Genomic DNA, 20,808 nt, shown 5'->3' on the forward strand with positions numbered 1-20,808 from the left:
CTATGGTTCTATGAAAGGGCCTGTGGGACCTTTGACAGCAGAGAGTTTCGAAGGCAACACCCATTGTTTCATGTTCTCTGTGTATATAAATCTCCCCACCCTATTTTCCACCGATGAAGTGGAATGAAGCATGCATCCCATGAAGTGAGCTGTAGCCCAGGAAAGCTTATGCGCTAATAAATGTGTTAGTCTCACAGGTGCCGCAAGGACGCCTGTTCTTTTTTCACAGTCTGTATCACCCTTCCAAGCACTGAGGCATGGACACCGGTTTGGACCCCCCGTGCAGCGCCAAGCCCTGGCCTGATGTGAGGGGGGGCCGGTCCATCTAAATCCCCTCGACCGGATCGCAGCGCCCGGCCTGGAGGGTGGCCCCCGCCTGTGGCCCATCCCGCCCAGCAGATGTCAGTGTGGCCCGTGAATCCCGGCGGCGGGGCTGGGCAGGAAGCTTCCCCTCCCCCTCCCCCTCCCCCCGCAGCTTGCTTCCTTCCCCGTCTCTCTCCGGCTGCCTGTCACCGGGAGCCAGACAGGCAGCAGCCAGGGGAGGCGGGGGAAGGAGGCGAGCCTGGGAATGAGCTGGAGGCAGAGTCGGGCTGAGCGCACGCAGAGCCGCCGCTGGAGACAGGCAGCGGGAGGCGGCCGGCGCTGCCTGGGCTCTGCCTGAGACACCCCCCGCGCCGGGGCGGCAGGGCTCGGAGAGGCGGTGAGTGGCAGCGCCTACCCGGGCATTTCTCCCCTTCGCTCGGCGGCCGTCTCGGGGCTGGAGCCGGCGCGGCGGCTGCTGCTCCCGGGGATGCAGCTCGGCGGGAGCCCCTGTGAGCCCGGGAGTTGCTGCAGCAGCCAGAAAGTGCCTGGGAAAGTGCGGGGAGGCCCACGTTTCAGGTCCGCGGCTCTTAAAGAGACAAGCCCCAGGTTGCTGTGGAAAGGTGGCTTCCCTGTGACCCGCGCGTGTGTGCCCCTGGGTGGGGGGCGCACCGCATGTGGGTGGGTAGCCTGCCGCTCCACCCGCCTGCAGACACACCTGGGTGTGCGCACGGCGAGAGGGGGCTGGGTTCCGGCTGTTTAGCCCGGGTGAGCGTGCAGGGGCCGCCGGTCGTTTGCACTGGCTCGGCGCTGCCTTCCCGGGGTTGCGGTGACCCAGCCTGCTGGGAGAGTGGGCTCTGGAGGAGGTGTCTCTGGGGCTGGAGCGCACACGGCAAAGGGGACTGAACGGTCGCCCTGTGCGCCCCTTTGTTGTTCGTGTTACCTTGTCAGTGGCGGCTTAGTTTGCGTGGGAAGGAATGACCGGCTGTGAGGTGAACGTGGCTTTTAAATCAAAGGCGATGATGATGATATTCCACCTTTTAGTTGGATATTTTTTTTGGGGGGGGGGGGTCATCCTTGCAAAACTCTGACACAGTTGTCTGGAGGGTTTTGTCTACGCGTGTGGAATCACCGTCTTTCACTCCGCCCTCCAGCGTGTTTGTGTCCTTCATCCTTGAAGGGAAATCTGGAAATGTATCGTGCATCTGTTTGTCTTGCTTTGTGGGCTGAATGGATTGGTTTGGTTTGGGATGCTGTGTGCAGATGGTGGGGGGACGGGACTTATTGGGGTGCTTCAGCATAGGTCACTATAAAGGTGGCTTCACTGAAGCTTTTCAGAGAAGAGAACAGGCTTCAAAACTAGAGTTACATTATCCAATCTGCTCTCTGTCAGCATGTTCCTTCAGGAGGGTACTTAAAATAGTCCTTACATTTTGTATGAATATTCATCTGTTGCTATGAAGAGTTAATTTTACCTAGCACAGTGAGGTAATATTAAATGGCAGGTCTGCTACATCAATCCTGTGCTGCCCTGAAGAAGAAAGATTATAACAGAGGTGTCTGTACTGTAAAGAAAACTGTTCAACAGACCCATGCAGACAACTTTTACAGGATGGAAGGGAGCAGATAAACATTTGCTTGTATCTGTTGAACTCATGGAAAATAGACTCCTATTGACTGAAATCTGTTTGTTTGTTTTCTCTTCCATCTATTAGCAAATGTCTAATGTAGCCTTCTCTGTATCTCTGATCTACCTTGATGGCATTGAGTAGGGCAGTGGTTCTCCAACTTTTGTTCTGGTGACCCCTTTCACACAGCAAGCCTCTGAGTGCGATCCCCCTTATAAATTAAAAACACTTTTTTTATATTTAACACTAATATGAATGCTGGAGGCGAAGTGGGATTTGGGAATGGAGGCTGACCACTCACGACCCCCCATATAAAAACTGTGTGACCCTTTGAGGGGTCACGACCCCCAGATTGAGTCCCCCTGGAGTAGGAACATCAGAAGTTTATGGCATGAACTGGGAAGCTAATTTTGCTGTTATATGTGAATGTATGTATAATCTTATAATAGTTGCTGAGAAATTTAAATGGATAAAATACATATTTTATTTATTTTCTTTTGAACCTCACGATGGAATAAACAGGAAACAGGCAAAACCAGAAAAGAACTTCCCTTTGTTCAGTGATCTTAAACTGTACATCTATGATGATGTGTGGTCTAAATTGAGGATTTTTCTGTAATATTCAAGGTTTAGCAAAATGTATTTTTTATGTGTAACTGGTGGTGATTGTGCATGACAGTAAAATCAGGTAAGTAATTTTATATGATACTGAAAAGGGCATTTGGAATTATAAATGTATAATTTTAGAATGCCTAGAGTAATATTTTTTTCAATTAGGACGGAGTCATATTTAATTAGAAAGGATCGGTTTTAAAAAGACTTAATTTTTTTAAAGTGCTTATGCAAGGAAAAGGTGCATCGCATAAAGGTGTAGAGAAAAATATATGCAGGATCTCATTTCTCAGGTTAGCCAACAGGTCAGAAGTATTTCAGCAATAAGAAAGCAGAGGGACAATTACTGGTAGTTATACAGCAATCTACAAAGAACAGACTTCAGGGAAAGTTGATGAACTAATATGATGGATAACTACAATAACATTTGCTGCTGGGAAATGTTTTTCTGCATTAGAGTTTTCAAACCCTAAGTGTCTTTAATTGGACAGAGTTTTGTTTTGCCCCCACTTGCTAATTTATTTTCTAGGATAACATTCTAATGGCTTTGCATTTCATAGCAGTCCAAAATTGGTTTAAATAAAATGATATTCGTTTTGATGCACTGCTAAGTGGAGCTCTCTGGTGATGGTATAGGCTGCCACTAGCAAGCATGTAGACACTGTAGCTTCATCTTGTTAGAAATAAAAGGGACTCTTTTGCTGGAAAGACATTGAGGGGAGACAGTCTATTAACTGATGAATGTCCCCACTTCACTGCCAGCTGAAATAGTGACAAAATGTTCTCCACATCTATATCTGTACTGGTGTTGCAGCACTGAGTATTGAGTTACTCTGAGTATGCCACAAAGTCAGTAGTAAGAGAATTTTAACTGCAGTGTGTCAAATATATATCTACACATGTGTATATACATAAAATACATCTTTATATATTCTGTATTTTTGGCTATGTATTAAATTCTGCCATGTGAGTACGTGAAGATTGCTATTGCACGTACATAATGCATCTCAGTGTGTTCTCTTTCAGCAACCTGAGGTGCCCGTACAAAGCTAAATGATGATAAATGTAAGACACACAATGAGTTAACAATGTAAGATCAGTCCATTGGCTTGCATTAATTGAAACATTCCAGGCTCTGACACAATTTTTGATGGATGAGGTTGAGTCTATGTTTCAGTGTCTTGGACATATAAGAAAATTTGGGGAAACAAGAAGAAAATTGGATTCCAGGCTAAGATACAACTGTCCAAACTTTTTGGGAGGCTTAATGTTTATCAGTAAAAATATTACTGGAAAATCTTGAAGTAACTCATCCCTTCATCATTTTGAGGGAGATAAACAGAGTTATGTGCAGTTCCTTGTAGGTAAGATCTTTCAGATGAGACCTTAAAAGCTGAGTTGTTGTCTTTTGTGTGTGTAAATTAAAAGTGCCATGACATTCTTGGAAGAGGAGTTTTTTTGCCCCAGTTTGCTTGACCAGAATTTCATTCTTTCCTTTTCCTTAGCTGTTGTACAACATGATCTGTTGTGTCTATCTGTCTGGCTCCTGCCCTTTACCCAAGAAGTGGCAGCACTCAAGTGGTGCTGTATATGAACAGGCCTTTGGTGTCCCTTCAGGATGTAGAATGCTGTCTGAATGTAAAAAATTACTATGAAAATCGTCCTAGATTTTAAAAAACACTTCCTATTCAGTGTAAACTTTAAGAGAAATGCACAATTTTTAAGAGTTATGCACTTTTACATTCCATATGTTAACATGAAATGCTATTGCATTTTATTTTTTGCCCGATGATTAGCCTTGGAAAAGTTTTACGCTAGCTGAAGTTGCTGTAATTCAGAACAACTTTATGCATATACGTATGAGCATGCCTGTCAATAACAGAAAGGGACACTCTACACTTCTAGGAGATTTTAGTGCAGTCTTTTTGCAGGTTTGGTGTGCATAACTGCTGAATTCTTCAATGGCGCCCTGCCAGCACCAGCTGTTTGTTAAAGGAACTTGTGCCAATACATTGGTGCATCAGTTGTTGAGAATCCACTCCCTCAGTGTAAACATTCATACACATTTTTCTATTACCCAGCTGGTGACTGTTTCTAAAAATAGCTGTCTTGCCTGACACATTGAGACCTGGAAGCAGTCTGCTAAGGTAGTTACCCCTCTGGACACAATGGGAAATTCTGAGTTAATTTGGTTTGTAATTTTGTAGATCCTTGGGTGATCTGCTCACTGTAGAGGGGAGATTACATCTTGGAGTTCTGCCATTCATTCAGCAAACTCTTGCCCAAACCAGAATTATACAGAGAACAAAGTAATTGATGGCCAGTATATAGCAATGTCTTCAATGCTACTGAGGAGAGGTACCAAGGGACTTGCCCTGCAGCCCTTAGTTTAGTAGTCCCATTGAAGTTAATGGGACTCAGGTAAGTACCTCTGGCTTAGTAGGACTGCAGGATCTGGCTAAGAGCACAATGAAGCAGGAGAAATTAAAGTAAATGAGATAAATGTATGGTTCATGGATTTACTTTTTCCCGTATGTTGTACACAAAAAATTGAATGTTTCAATAAAGAACAGTTAAAATTTTTCAGTTGTGCTACACATATGAAAGAAAAATGTCAACACTTTATTTTAGTGTCTTATTTGCTGACTGCCAAACCCTACAGACAATTGTATATGTATGCAGATTAAAGAAGATTATATGTTGAGTGCAAAATCATTAGTTTTTTGTGGCCTAAACATCTTTGTGTATAATATATATATGCATTTAGTAAAATGCTTCACTAGTATAGGCACTGATTGGTGATACTGTAGGTAGTGTATTTTGTTAGTTACTTTTCGTGTCAATAACTTAGTTAGGCACAGGAAATATGCAGGCACCTGTAATATCTTTAATTACCGGAGTAATACTGTGTACGTTTCTTCTTCCTAATTAAGATACGGAAATGAAAATTAATCTTTTTGTGTGTGCTATGATGGATCTCAATATTGTTCACATCTGGATTCCTTTTCTTTGAAATCCTATTAAAAATGGCACTTTGGCTTTCAAAATTGTATTTGTGAGGCACTTTCTTTCCACCGAGCTTGTTTTTCAGGTGGAGGGCTTGGAAATGACAAAGAATCTAAATGTAATTTCTCTCAAGATTGGCAACTGAGAGCTTTCCCGGATGAAATAAGTTTGCACTGTGCCAAATGGTTGACTTTTCTAGAATAAAAGGGTAATGCGAAAAGTCCTCTGGTTAATATATTGGCATTCCCAGAACCCACTAAAACTCAGGCAGGTTGCCAGACACCACTTAATGAGGATGCAGAATGTCTGGCACAAATCCACATGAACAACAGCAAAGAAGTTTGGGGGTGGGAGTGTGTATGTGGTGGGAGGAGGGGCGGGGAAGCTGCGTGCCCACACCCATTATTAATTTTTAATTACTGTATTTTGCAGTTAAGCTTAACAGAAATCCTCTCCACCAGATTCTGAAAGCTTTGTATGCACAAAAATGTGGACGTGTAAAATTAAAATAACCTTGGTTTGTGGCAGAACTGTATAGGGATTATTTTGTGAGGGGTTTCTTATGTGGGTTTTTTTTTTTTTTTTGGTCAGTGGGGAGGGCATAGAAGACGAATGGGAGATGATAGCTATTTTATGAAGTTTTGTTGTTTGCTAAAACAGAAAAGCATTTAAGAAACTCTGTCTGTCAGACAGTTTGTGACAGTGCAAGTCAGTGCTTGCCAAGAACCAGGCAGACAGACTGTTAAAGTTACATGACGGGGATAAATAAATTACTGCTGTCTGAAAGACACACAGTCACTGCAAACCTGTGATGTGCCTTTGCTTGCGGTGGTTGTGTTTGCTTATGTTTTGCCTCATGGCAAGTCTTCTGCTCTCTGATGAGAATTGTGTGACTTGGTTCAGAAATACATATAATTTGGTTGTAACAGTTCAGTAAATATATCCATCCTATATTTTGTAGCTGTTTTTTAGGATTCTGATCCCAAGTTTGAACCTTCCTCACATGAGCTTCACTCTGCCTTACGTAAAGCAGCACCCATTTCTATTTGTAGGCTTGTTCTGGATAAAACTAAATTATGTCCTCTTTACATCTTGAGCTCCTGGCATTTTTGACATGGTTATGTAATACAGATAGACCTGTGAGTGTTTAGGTGTATATGTCCCAGAATGAACCAATAGAGGGAGGGGGGAAATGCGTGGGGAGTACTGAGACAGTTGTGTGGAGCTCTTTGGTGGTGGTATAATGTACTTTGATCTCTGCCAATGTAGATTTCTAGTTGGCTATGTGACAGGTGCAGCAAGTACTCCTGGAGGAATTCTGTGCCAAAAAATTAAAAATTCTGCACACAATATTTTAAAATTTTGCATATTTTATTTGTCTAAATTATGCAATATAATCACACCAATTTCAAATATTTGGGTAATTTATTTAAACTACAATACAGTGGATGGAGAAAGGGAGTGGGGAGCACTGGAGAAAATCCCCAAACCCCCTTTGTCTGATAGTAATGTAGTTAGATTTGACCCTTTATTTCTAGTTATTAGTCAAGGAATATATGTAGCCATATGCTTATATTACATCATAGGCAACTGAAGAGCAAGTGAGGGATGGGGAATCACATCACAATTTATATTGGCTACTGACCATCTCCAGAAAGGTCATTAATAAACAGTTCATGAAGCGCATTTTGATACGGAAATTTTTCAGTCAAAAAATTTAGACCAGTTCTCATCACTAAAGCATCATAAACATTTGTCAGGCCATATTGTCATTTACAATAAGGCTCCTTTACACCATTCTGGCGATGTAAAGGAGCCTTAACTCTTTTATACCTGTTTTATACTCCTGGGGGAATTCACTAAGAACAATGGAAACAATTCACTAAGCAGGCAGGCTGCTATATTCTGCTCTGCCGGAGGGGACAGAGCCTGCCCCACACCAGCCTCCTCAGAAACACCCTGAAGCCTTGTCCCTCCACGCCAGACATGCTGTAATAGTAAGTGAGAGGAACAAAGTCTCGTTCGCTCTCTCACATGCCCAGCCCCACCTCCCAGCAGTGATTGACATCTCCCCATGCATGCAAGCCCGCCTAGCCCTGCCCCCCAGTGGTAATTTACATCTCTGCAGGCTACTCCAAGTGCCCAAACCAATGTGCCTGCACTGCCAGGGAGGGGTGCATGACCGCTTTTGTGGCTTCCCTTTGCTTCCCTATCAGAAGTAATTTTTCTGCAGGGAAGCAAAGAAATCTGCCGGGAACATGAATTCTGTACGTGCACAGTGGTTCAGAATTCCCCCATGAGTAAACAAGCTTCATGGTCTCATCTTAGTAGTGGTGGACATTGTGCCCAAATTTCCAAATCAACCATTCATTTAGGACCAGTTCCAAATAAGAGGGCAATATATCATAGAAAAGAGACAGCAACAGAATGTTGCAGATGAGAATGAAGATGTATTGGGATAGTACTTGCAGTCCATTCATTATGGTTGGCACCAGCTAGTGACGTGTTTCTTTCATGTTAAATAGATTAATTTAATTTTAAATAAAAGAAGTGAAAATATCACAGTATTTTATAACATAGTCCAAAGTCGACCTTTCAAAAACAGTAAAGATGAAACCTTGAATTTGCTATTGTGTATGTAAAATACCAGGTGCAGGCATTACATCTTATACTTTTCCCATCTCCTGCATAATTTTCTGACATTAATATTTCACTTTGACTGTAACGCTTTCTAGTCTGTATGTTGCTCTAAGGTTGTCTGTTTTTTAGTAAGGTTTGGTGTGGTCTGAACATTTGTGTCTGGCTGAAGATCCTTGCAGCTGAATAGTTCTATCACAATTCTAGGACTATGAACATGAAATCTATTTGGTTATGATCTTGGAGCAGAATATGAAGTTCTTATGAAGCGTTAGAATAATTGTGAACTTATAAATACAGTAAATGCCCTAAACTTTCCAGCAGGAGAACAAAATGTCCTCCTTATGACGAATTCTATATTTATTCATACCCCTAAAGTTAGCGATGTTTTACTGGTCTAGTGACTGTCTGAGCATCACATTGTTATATTCTGATATAAGGTTACCGTACCTTGTTTTTCATCTTCATTTGGTGTCCATCATTATGATACTTATTGTAACAACTTTTTAATTTTAAAAATAGAATTCCCACCCTGCTGGGTTCCAAAGGATGTTAGAATGAAAGTGTGTGTGTAGGGTGGAGGGGTATTAAGTAACCTCTTTTTATTGCGTAGCTGTGTTGAAATGGTTACAGTTTTGGTTTCTCATACCTAAAAACTATTTGCATTCTTCTGTTTCATGAAGGGACGCTGTGTGACTGAGACACAGGAAAGATATTGCAGAGCAGTCTATTCAACACCTCTCCTCTACCAGTAAGACTGGCGTGAAACTGTTATAGTGTATGCATTAATTAAAGAATGAGCCATTTTGACTTATGACATGTAAACTCCTGTAAAAGTTGCCTGTCTTTTTTTCTGACACCTAGAGCAAGGATTAGTAAGAAAGTATGCATTTGTGCGCCCTCACCAGTAGGGTTAGGTAAAGCTATTCTATGGAGTTTCCTGAATGTAGATGTTTTTGTTTAAAAGAGAGGACATGTTCAGATCTTAATGCTACTGTTACAGCTAGCACTTACTGCTCTCATTTAACCACAAGTTATTTTGTTCAATATGTTCACTTCCACAGTGAGGGAGAAGAATTCCTTCCATTGCAGAAAGTATTCTTCAGTGAAATTCTATGTCCCGTGCTATGCAGACTAGCAGATTGTAATGGTCCTTTTTGCTCTTAAAGTATCTTAAATCGATGAAACCTGTGTTGGCATTTTCAGCAGAGGCAATAGTCTGTCAAGAGTGACTTCACGGCCTCATCTCTTTTAGCTTAGAATTGAAGAACGTTTTGGGTAGTGGGTGGTGTGGCTTGTGCTGTGCCTGATTTGATTTCCAGAGTTGTCAAGCTGACACCTGTCATGAGAATTGAAATTGACAAACGCTTTTTAAAAAACAAAGTTTTGTTTTGTTTTAGTTTTTGTGCTGCTCTTCCACACATCATCCTAACAGATGCCTGGCCTCCCAGGATTTGACTAGTGTTAAGCAAAATGAAACTGAATATTTGCAGAACATAGGTGGAGGAGACATGCAGTTCTTTGCCACTCCAAACAAGTGACTATGGACATTTGTAGGAAGCTAATCCCAAATGTTTCTGGTCTGCCTCAGTGAGGAACAATTGCTGATGCACAGGTGTTCATATGAGAGCTTTTTTCCTTCAAAAGTTGCATGGGAGAAAATGTAATAGAGAAAAGAAAGAGTCTTTACCAACTGCTCTTCCCGCAGTGTCCAATGTATAATGTTGTGTGAGTGTGTGTGTGTAAGTGAGAGAGAGATGTATTGGGTTTTACCCTCAGTCCAGTACCCAGCCAGCTGTAGAGTCTAGTAAAGTGGGGCCTGTGCCTCCTCCCTTTCCCACAGGCTCTGTGTTAACTTCTCACAAGACCTACAGGCAGAACATAAAGCTCCTGCCACTTCCCATACTACTCCCCCCAAGGTGCATCTCAGGTGAGTTCGTATGTTCCTGTCAGGCTCTCATGGCTTCCTATTAGTGCTTTTTCTTCCCCATTGTTTTTTCAATCCAGAGTTAACCTAAACAAGACATTCAGTGAGTCAAAGCCTCCGCCACCTAGTGTCCCTTTCCACCCCTTCATTTACCCCTCACCCTGTCAGCCTAACTACAGTAAACCCAGGCATACATCCCTGTGGGATTCTGAGGAAGAAGGGAAAATGTCATAATCTTCTTTGGTGTCCAACTCTGAACTTGTCTCTCTGAGGAGTTTTTTTGAATGCAAAGGCCAGGGCATGAGCCACTTAGAGTAGTGGTCAAGGCATTACACTTGTCTGAGGATTCTGTAACACCTACTGCCTTCCCAAAAAGAAAAGAGATTTCGGTACTGTTTCCTATTAGAGGAAAGGATTGATGTTTTGGGCAAAATGCATATAAGCTCTGTAAGGAGGAAAAAGAACTGGGTCTCCTTGCCAAAAACCATCCCTATACTGCAGGGTGCTCTAAGATATGTTGTGTTTCCTTACATGGAGCATCTTCTTCTCTATGTAACCATCTGACAAGAAGATAGCTTCTGTATTAACAAAATACATAATCTAAGGGTTTGGGAGCAGCTTTAATTTCAGTTTTTGTCACAAGAGCTCTTATCTCATTTAAGGATGTTGAGAAGGTGCTAGCCTCCCTTGAGAGGAGGAGAAAGAGACAAATTGGATCATGTCACTTTAGCTACTGCCTTTCTAGCTGACACCTCTTTATATTTGCTAAACCCATGGGCAGTGGAGCAGTAGCTGATAAACTTCCTTGGTCACTGAGTTTAGGAACAACCTAAATCTCCTCTCCCTACTACTACTACTGAGTAAGTATACTTTTTGGGGTAGCCTATATAAAATAGTTTTAAAGCAGGGAATTTTTTTTTTAAGTCTAGACAAGTTCAGATATTTCCAAGATTGGCCAGGCAATTTCTGCTTAAAAGTTGAAAAACTTCTTTAGAAGATCATACCAGCCTCCTAGATCTTCCCAGTTTGTGGCTTGGTGAGCTACAGTATATATTGAAGGGACAAGAGACGATGCTTGGGAGGTCCCCATTCCAGTATTTCCAGTTTCTGACTTCCTGCATTTGCTACACTCTGACTCCCCTAAACTTGTTCCGGTGTCACTGGATGGGTAGTTTTACTATTTTCTCAGAGTGGGGGAAAAAAACTATCCAACAAATGGGTTCTTGCTGTTTTTTTCAGAGAGTTACTACATAAAATTTACCTCAACTTTCCTCATTTCAATAAATGTGTCCCTGAACCCTGCCAAAAGACATGCTTATAAGCAAGTGTGTCCCATTCCTCCTAGATATTTGTGCTAGTCTTCATGTCCCTTCTGAGAAGTTAGATAAAGACATTTACTCTCTATTGCTGAAGGATATAGAAGCTTCAGAAGTCTTGCATTTGAAATGGTTAAACTACTTTTTTAGAAATACAAGAAATTCCAGATAGAATCTCTTTGTTCTCAGTAGCAGCTGTACAACAGAGAACTTTTAGCATCTACAGATCTGAAAGGTGCCTCGCTTTCATAATACCTATTTCAGCATCTTATCATAAATATTTAAGATTCAAGATCACCCAGTCCTTTCAGTTTTCACCAAGCTCTTCTAGCACAACTCCATGAATGTTCCCCTAGAATCTGAATGTAGTAGCAGCCACCTCTAATAGGGAGGCTTTCTGTTCTGTCATTTTTATACAATTGCTAAAAGTGAAATTTATTTCATAGACCCGTGTTGTGATTCAAAAAAATGTGCTCCCTTCTTTCATCGTAAAGGTTTATAATAAGACGTCAAGAAAGAACTAATCCACCTGGGAGCTTGCGTCAGTGCTTGGGAGAGCCATATGTGACTGCTTCAGACAAGGCTTCAGAAAATGGTTCCACTACCAACTAAGGTGCCCTCACAGACCCATCCATCTGCCAGACAGTCCTGCAACTCACTGGCTTAATGACTTTTGTCTTTGATTTGATGTCTCTTCACAGCAGAGCTCCACTTTCCTCCCTGTAAGTGGTCTCACAAATTTCACGCTTTGGAGAAGAAACTCTCCATTCTGGAGAACATCAGGAAGTCTGTTCTCTGGTCAACCCAACCTGCTCATCTTCTCCAGGGAGCTGGGCTCCCCAGTCCTGATGAGACTACTGTTAATGATACTCTCGTCTTCTTGGATAGGGAGCTTGTGCAAACCAGGCGTCTGGGTAGAGAAAGGCTCAATAGATTGCACATGAAACAGGTCTGACCTCACAAGCAGGTAGAATCCAGTCAAGCTGCTACGACTTAAAGTTTTATTTTAGCACACAGAGCTGTACGAGGATTTGCTGTAACAGCAGTTGGAAATCTAATTTGCATAACGGTGTATAAACTAGATGCTTACAAATTTCACCTTATTGCTTAATGGAAATGCTTGTCAGACTATTGAGGTGTCCATGGCCTGCAGTGTGTGTGTGTGTGTGTGTATATATATATATATATATATAGAGAGAGAGAGAGAGAGAGAGTATAGATATTTGTATTCTTAGATGACCCTGTAGAGTTAAGAGCTACAGGAATTATGTGCTGTGGGGAGATAAATCCTGTAAACTTCAGATGATGCTTGTACTTTTTGTGGTAAAATTGTGCCCATTGGGACCAGCTGTCACAGGATCAATCAATCCTTTTTTCCAGCCTCTCTCTCTCTTATTTTGTTTATTTTTAGGCTAAAGGGGCTAAGTCTCTGTTGCAAAGTCTAGGCTGATCTCTGATTTCTAATCCTTCCACCAGCCAAACAGTCAAGCTGAGAAGAGAGAAAAACTGCTCTCGGTAGCAGTACAGCTTGATTCTTTATTGTGATGATCAATATGTACAGGCTGTGCTGCCTCAACAAGTCTACTGGAAACATAGAAACCTGGAGGATAAAACATTTTATTTTATTAATGGTAATTATATGAGTAAATCTGTTCCTGTACTTTGAGCAGAGGTAATTCTGTCTCTAATACTTAAAAAAAAAAAAATTGTACAGCAGAAGAATAGTAACATAAATCTGAAGGAAGATACAAGCAGTGAGTCAGTCCTGGAAAAGAATCGATGTGCAAGGACTCTTACTCCCACACAGAATCCCACTGAAATCAATGAAACTACACCGGAGTAAGAGCCCTCCCTGCTTGAATCAGTTTGCAGAATTCAGGGTTTAGGACAGTACCCTGCAGGGGGTGAGAGATAAGAAGCACAGAAAGTGAGTTTAGCTCTTCCCTGTGGGCTGGAGATAGTCTTAGGGCGATATTTTTAGGTAGAGGAAATGCGGGTTGTGGTGAATGCAGATTGCAGTAGGAGGGGGAACTCTCGTAGCATCAAGCATGGAAGAGGGGAGCTCTACTTAACAAAGCTAAAGAAGAGGAGGGGCAGTTGTTCTCCCCTCTCTCTTAGCTTAAAGTCTGATTATATGAAGGGGTGAGGGTGCTAAGGTCTTCCTAAAAGAACACTTTTGACCCTAATGTTTGGCTGTCAAAGTCTTCATTTCAAGACTTGAGCATGTTTTTTTTTCCCTACTTTCTGAAAAGCTTCTATGTAGGCAGTAGCTTTGTCAAGCTGAAAAACCCCTAGCACTGTAAAGAGGGGATAGGATGAAAACATAGAATGGCTGCAGAGGGGAGTGACTAAAAGCCAGTTTACTAAAGGTTCAGAAGATGAGCGCTGAAAAAGAGAGAGGTTTATGGCAACTCCTGTGGTAGGTAGGAGGAAAGATTATCTACACTAGCGTGGCTGGAAGCTACTGTGGGTGTGCAATGAAGTTGGGACACTGTGTTTGAAGCAATCCCTGCTATTTTATTTCCTTAAGGTGTGTTCTTTTAAAGGGCGTCTATATGATTCTATAGTCTCTTGCCGTGTACTTCCTGTGAAGTTTTCCAGTTGGAGGAATACTTCAATGATATGTGCTAAATATATATAGTTATACACACATTTTCTTCATTGCTTTTAGCATAATAATACTATCTGGTGCCAAAGAACCACTGCCAATCCTCCTCCTCCATATTGTATAGCAGCATGGAGTATCTTGTTTTGCTTGGTCTCACCAGTATGCAACTTTGTGTAGCTGTACCTGGTCACCACTGATGAGGAGTTAAGATACCTTTACCGACAACTAGAGCTAAGGGGGAACTGGATTTTTCATTTCATGGGAAAATCCACATTTTTGAATTTTTTCCATTCCAAAATGGAGCAAAACTTATTTTTTTAAAAATTACCCACAAAATTAAATTCTTAAACCAGTTTCATTTGGAGTTGATCTGATTTGACTCTTGTTTTCCATTTTATATTATAATTTATAATATAAAAAAGGTTGAAATAAAAAACAATTTGAAAACAAAAGATCAAAATGTTCCAATGTCGGAAATTTTGACCTTATCAAAACAAGCTTTTTCAGTTGTGTTGAAATGGACAAGGTTCCGTGAAACTTTTGACAAAATCCACTTTAGGTTCTAATGGAAAATTTCCAACCAGCTCTACCTAGAACTCTTGTGTTTTGTGGGCTTGTCTCAACCTCTGTTATTTTAACTTTATTTGTTTAAGATCTTTCACTTCCTTGCAGTCTTCCCTTCTAGCTCAATGCAACTTTACTTCAGTTATATCTGGTCTCCTCCATGGGAGTCAGTCACTAAGCCCCTTTATTTCTGATTAATTTCTTGACAACTTGCTTCCTTTTCACAGTTGTTTTACCACACAAGATCTTCTGTGGTCCTGCTAGTCTGTCTTCCTGATGAAATTCTCTGCTGTTGAATATGGTTACTCTGCCTTGGTTATCAGTTGTTTTAACCTCCTTGTTACTATTTTCAATTGCAGGTATTGACTATCCACACATCATATATTAGTTTACCTGCTGCAACAGACTCTCCTGTTTCATTTATCTACTACTAATTCTACATGGTTGGTTGTTTCCATAGTCTGGAGAAGACCTGGGTGAAACATAATGAGACTATTTGAATTTGTTCTCTTGTTTGTAAGGTGGGCTTAATTACAAGCTAAAACTACATTTAGTTTCTTAAGAGCATAGAACTGGAGATATCAAATCACTGATCCATTTAGCCAGGTGCCCTTCCCCTAACAGTGGCCATTATCGGATGGTTCACATGTGAACTTCCTACCATATGATGCTCCTGTCCATTTACTCAAAGGTGCTGATTTAGGAGGGAAGATTACCTTCCTGAATCTCCTCTCCTTCCCCTTGCCATTTAGCATGTGATTTAATAATCCTTATCATTATTGAAGTTGATGTCAGCTAAACAAAATTTGTGACACACAGGATATGCAGACAGTGCTCTTATCTGGAGTGAATTTTCAGCATGAGGTATGCAGTTAAATCTTGAGGCACTAGTTGAAATTTTAGGTCACTCTCCTTAATTTATGACACTTCTAAGGAGAGAAAAAAGAGGTAATGCTATTTGCTAACATGGGAGAGTCATCAACCTTGCTGCTTAGTGTCTTTTTTGTTTGGTATTGTTTTGTATTACAACCTTCATGCAATTTAGGTGTAGTTTTTTTTTTTTTAAAAGTCATTGTCTTCTGCTTTGAAAGACAAAAATTCTTATATGAAAGTGTATACACTTGTGTATGCAATAGATTTGAATGGTTCTGTCAGAGCCGACTGGATTACTGTGTTATTGTACATTTGTACTGCATTAACTGTGCTAAATGTTTAACAGGCAATATGTTTAGGGCCTGTACTATGTTTGACATTAATAGTGAAACAGCCAATAGTGAATTACTGCACTAGGGTTCTGAACAACTGAAAAAGGGAGAATATAATATAAAGTGCACATAAAGTGTGACTACTGGCGGCATGAGTTGGCCAGAATAATCAGCTCACCTTTTTATGTCTGTTTAGCAGTCTACTGGCTGACACAGCATCATTTTTGTTTGAAGGTTTTTATAACAAAGTAAATGACGTGCTACAGGGCACAGTTGTTTTCTGAACATCACTTTTAGAGTTGGAACCGTAGGCTGCTGGATAAACAAGTCATGTTCTAATTAGGTATGTCTGTTTTCAGCAAAATGATGTCAGAATGTAAAACCATCAGATTAATTAGGGCTGGATTAAAGCAGCATAAGTGTGTCATTGTGCAATTTCCTCCGCAGTAATGGTTTATATGCTTGGTACTATGAACATGTTCTCTTTGTAGTGGATTCTAATATCTAAACTGTATCAGTAAATGTATTCACCTAAATTTAGGTTATTGCAGACTATGTACTATATGTATTTTATGATTTTTAAATCAGATTTTGTACTTTTTTGATCATCTAAGCAGTACACCCAGATGGACAGACATTCTTTCCTTAACCTGTGTATTATATAATTTTAATATTAGCTTTAATAAAATTTTAATACCTGTTCTTATCAAAAGGTATCTCAAAGTTATCCAGGAGAAAATTGGTATATATTGTAAAATGTAGTTTGTTAAATAAAAACAATTAAATTCCCCAGGAGATGTTTCTATACATCTGTTTTCTCTTAAACATTTAGAAAAAGAGAGCGGCATAATCACATATATTGGTAATTTTGGGTATCGTTTTTTGTCATTTTGAGTTTAAAGATGCTGTAGAGGGTAATAACAAATAGAAAACAAAATGAGTTTCTAACTTTCTTGGGGGCATGTTTCAAAAGTTCATGAATGTTTAGAATGTGATGTGAGCTAATTGCAAAAATAAATACGAAATTTGAAAGATTCTGAAGTCAGTTTTGTATAACTGTTGAGATTTTTGCAAGTGTCGGTATGCTCTAAATTGTAGCTGTATATTCAAACATCTTTTCTCCTCACTCCCCACCCTTGCTTCTCAAGCATTCAGTAGGAAACAGTGATTCTGTCTGGGGACTCCTCTATATTGCTGTTGCCAACTTTTCCCCATTCTCTACTACTCCAGCTTCCGTTCCTCAGTTCCATCTTTCCAATAAAATTTTTGCACAAACATTAAGGGCAAAGTCATGAGTCTGCTCACACAATCACACAAGTGGTAAAGGGGCATGATGAGACCATTACTTCTGTGACAGGGTGGACTAGGCCCTGTGGACCCCTGCTGGAGGCCTTGCAGCCCTGCCACATCCCAGAAAAGGGCAGTGGAGAGGATCCGTCAAGCTGCCTAGAGAGGCTGTCTGGGGCTCAGCTAATCAGGAAAGAGGCTGCAAGGAGCAGCCAATCAGGGCCCAACAGGTCCGTTTAAAAGGAACTGCAGGGAGAGAGAGAGAGTTCAGTCTGCTGGCAGGGCCTGTGGGAGTCTGAGAATCGCTCCTGGCTGGCTACTGGGAGCAGGAAGTTACTTGTGGGGACTGGGGGCGTGAGGAAGGAGCTTCTGGCTGGCTGCTGGGACTCATCTAAGATGGCTAAGGGGAAGTGGTCCAGAGAAATGAAGAGCAGCAATTAGTAAAGGGACACAGCATGAGGGTGCTATAGAATCATAGGACTGGAAGGGACCTCGAGAGGTCATCTAGTCCAGTCCCCTGCACTCATGGCAGGATTATCAAAGACCGTCCCTGACGTGCTTGTCTAACCTCCTCTTAAAAATCTCCAGTGATGAAGATTCCGCAACCTCCCTAACCAATTTATTCCAGCGCTTAACCACCCTGACGGTTAGGAAGTTTTTCCTAATGTCCAGCCTCAGCCACCCTTGCTGCTATTTAAGCCCATTGCTTCTTGTCCTATCCTCAGAGGTTAAGGAGAACAATTTTTCTTCCTCATCCTTGTAACAACCTTCTATGTACTTGAAACCGTTATCATGTCCCCTCTGTCTTCTCTTCTCCAGAATAAGCAAACCCAATTTTTTCAATCTTCCCTCATAGGTCATGTTTTCTAGATCTTTAGTAATTTTTGTTGCTCTTCTCTGGACTTTCTCCAATTTGTCCACATCTTTCGTGAAATGTGGTGCCCAGAACTGAACACAATACTCCAGTTGAGGCCTAATCCGCGTGGAGTAGAGCAGAAGTATTGCTTGTTGTATCTTGCTTACAACAACACTCCTGCTAATACATCCGGGAATGACATTTGCTTCTTTTGCAAGTGTTACACTGTAGAATCATATTTAGCTTGTGATCCACTATGACCCCCATATTCCTTTCCGTAGTACTCCTTCCCAGGCAGTTATTTCCCATTTTGTAGTGTGCAACTGATTGTTTCTTCCTAAATGGAGCACTTTACATTTGCCCTTATTGAATTTCATCCTGTTTACTTCAGACCATTTCTCCAATGTTTCCAGATTATTTTGAATTTTAATCCTATCCTCCAAAGCACTTGCAACCCCTCCAAGCTTGGTATTGTCCACAAACTTTATAAGTGTATTTTCTATGCCATTATCTAAATCATTGATTAAAATGTTGAACAGAAATGGACCCACAACTGATCCCTGCCGAACCCTACTTGATATGCCCTTCCAGCTGGACTGTGAACCACTGATAACTACTCTCTGGGAATGGTTTTCCAACCAGTTTTGCACCTATCTTATAGTAGCTTCATCTAGGTCAGAGGCGGGCAAACTTTTTGGGCTGAGGGACACACCGGGTTTCCCGCGGGCCGTAGTTTGCCCAACTCTGATCTAGGTTGTATTTTTCTAGTTTGTTTTTTAGAAGGTCATGCAAACCCGTTTCAAAAGCCGTACTAAAGTCAAGATCTGTAACATCTACTGCTTCCCCCCCCCCCATCCACCGCTTCCCCCCATCAAAGAAAGCTATTAGGTTGGTTTGATATTCTTTGATCTTGATAAATCCATGCTCACTGTTACTTATCACTAGAGCTCCATGTTTGTCACAGAGGTTGTGGAAGTCATGGATTCTGTGACTTTCTGTGACCTGTGCGACTTCTGCAGTAACCAGTGTGGCTGACCCCAGGGCCACCCAAGCAGTTTGCTCCAGGGCCAGCTTCTCAGGCAGCCGCTGGGACAGCCGCAACAGCCACTCCTGGGAAGCTGGTGCCGCTAGCCTCTGGTGCCCCCTCCCAGCAGCAGCTCCCTAGATGCCCTCCCCGCAGCGGTCCCTGCCCCCCCTCCAGATTTAATCACAGGTATTTTTAATATGTCATGGACAGGTCACGGGCCGTGAATTTTTTTTTTTTTTATTGCTCGTGACCTGTCCATGCTTTTACTAAATATACCTGTGACTAAATCGTAGCCTTGTTTGTCACCTTATTATCTTCTAGGTGGTTGCAAATTGCTTGCTTAATTATTTGCTCCATTATCTTTCCAGGTACTGAAGTTAAGCTACTGGTCTGTAATTCTCTGGGTTGTCCTTATTTCCCTATTTTTATAAACTGGCACTATATTTGTCCTTTTCCAGTCCTCTGGAATCTCTCCTGTATTCCATGACTTTTCAAAGATAATCGCTAATGCCTCAGATATCTCCTCAGTCATCTCCTTGACTTGAAGACATCTAACTTGTCTAGGTAATTTTTAACTTGTTCTTTCCCTATTTTAACCTCTGATCCTACCTCATCTTCACTGGCATTCACTATGTTAGGTGTCCAATCGCTACTTCCCTTTTTGGTGAAAACTGAAACAAGAAAGTCATTTAGCACTTCTGCCATTTCCACATTTTTCAGTTATTGTTTCCCCCTTCCATTGAGTAATGGGCCTACCCTGTCCTTGGTTTTCCTCTTGCTTCTGATGTACTTGTAGAATGTTTTCTTGTTATCCTTTGTCTCTCTAGCTAGTTTAATCTCATTTTGTGCCTTGGCCTTTCTAATTTTTTCCCTGCATACTTGTGTTATTTGTTTACATAATTTGTAATTTTACCTAGTTTCTACTTTTTGTAGGACTCTTTTTTGATTTTTAGATCATTGAAGATCTCCTGGTTAAGCCAGGGTGGTCTCTTGCCATACTTCCTGTCTTTCCTACGCAGTGGGATAATGTGCTCTTGTGCCCTTAATAATGTCTCTTTGAAAAACTGCCAACTCTCTTGAACTGGTTTTCCCTTAGCCTTGCCTTATACTTAAACGGTTACTGAGTTGAGACCCAGTGCAATGGGTGGGACTGGGTCCCCCACTACTACCACCAGCCACTGTCGGGGAGTGGCTACACCCTAAGGAAGGGAGTAAGAACTGTGGCACCCTAGGGAAGGGGGCTGCCCAGGGACTGCTCAGCGGGAAGCTGTGGTCAGAGAATGGAGTCCAAGAGGGATGGCTCAGCAGGAAAGCTGGGGTCACTGAGGATGCAAGTAGGGGGAAGGAGTCCCCAGGGAAGAAGCACTTAGGGCACTGCTCAATTCCAGAGTAGGACCCTTGCTACCTAGCTGGACCAAGCAAGGGTACTGTGATGGGCACTGTTGGATTGGTTAAAGACTACGTGCAGAGAGGGCTATAGAAAGACGAACCAACTGAGGGGGTATTGCGACAGGCTCCCGTTGGACTAATTAAGGGCCTGGGAGAGCTGCCGGACATGAGGACATTTTTGGACTGTGTACTCCGGAAGGGGTTTGTTTGTTTTGCACATGGACTGTGTGTGACTCGTCTGGAAGGTTGGGTCACTGAAGATCCATCTGACAAGTGCAGCGGCCGAGAGGGGGCACCATGAGCGGGGGAAAAAAACCAGCAAGCATGCACTCACTAGACCAGGGGGTACTCATGAGAGGTGGCTCCTACTCTGTTACAACTTCCCTGTCTGGGATACTTGTGTAACCAAACCTTGCAGAGGGGGAAGAGTATGAGCGATCAGCGTG

At 41.8% G+C, this 20,808-nt stretch overlaps 1 protein-coding gene across 4 annotated transcripts in view; it reads left to right on the forward strand.

The window, feature by feature from the left end:
* The first annotated feature begins 501 nt into the window (after positions 1-501).
* The window catches only part of LDLRAD4 (low density lipoprotein receptor class A domain containing 4), a 427,294-nt gene continuing 406,987 nt past the window's right edge, over positions 502-20,808 (forward strand). For 2 of the 4 annotated variants that reach the window (XM_073331676.2, XM_073331675.2), the window contains exon 1: positions 502-700. The gene's annotated coding sequence lies outside the window, so the exon portion shown is untranslated. Of the gene's footprint in view, positions 701-795; positions 880-1,274; positions 1,293-20,808 lie in introns of those variants that run through there. The other 2 variants (XM_073331677.2, XM_073331679.2) reach the window with 2 other exon arrangements.

The sequence above is a fragment of the Lepidochelys kempii genome, chromosome 2 (genome assembly GCF_965140285.1).
Source record: "Lepidochelys kempii isolate rLepKem1 chromosome 2, rLepKem1.hap1, whole genome shotgun sequence".
In the NCBI taxonomy this organism is placed as follows: domain Eukaryota; kingdom Metazoa; phylum Chordata; order Testudines; family Cheloniidae; genus Lepidochelys; species Lepidochelys kempii.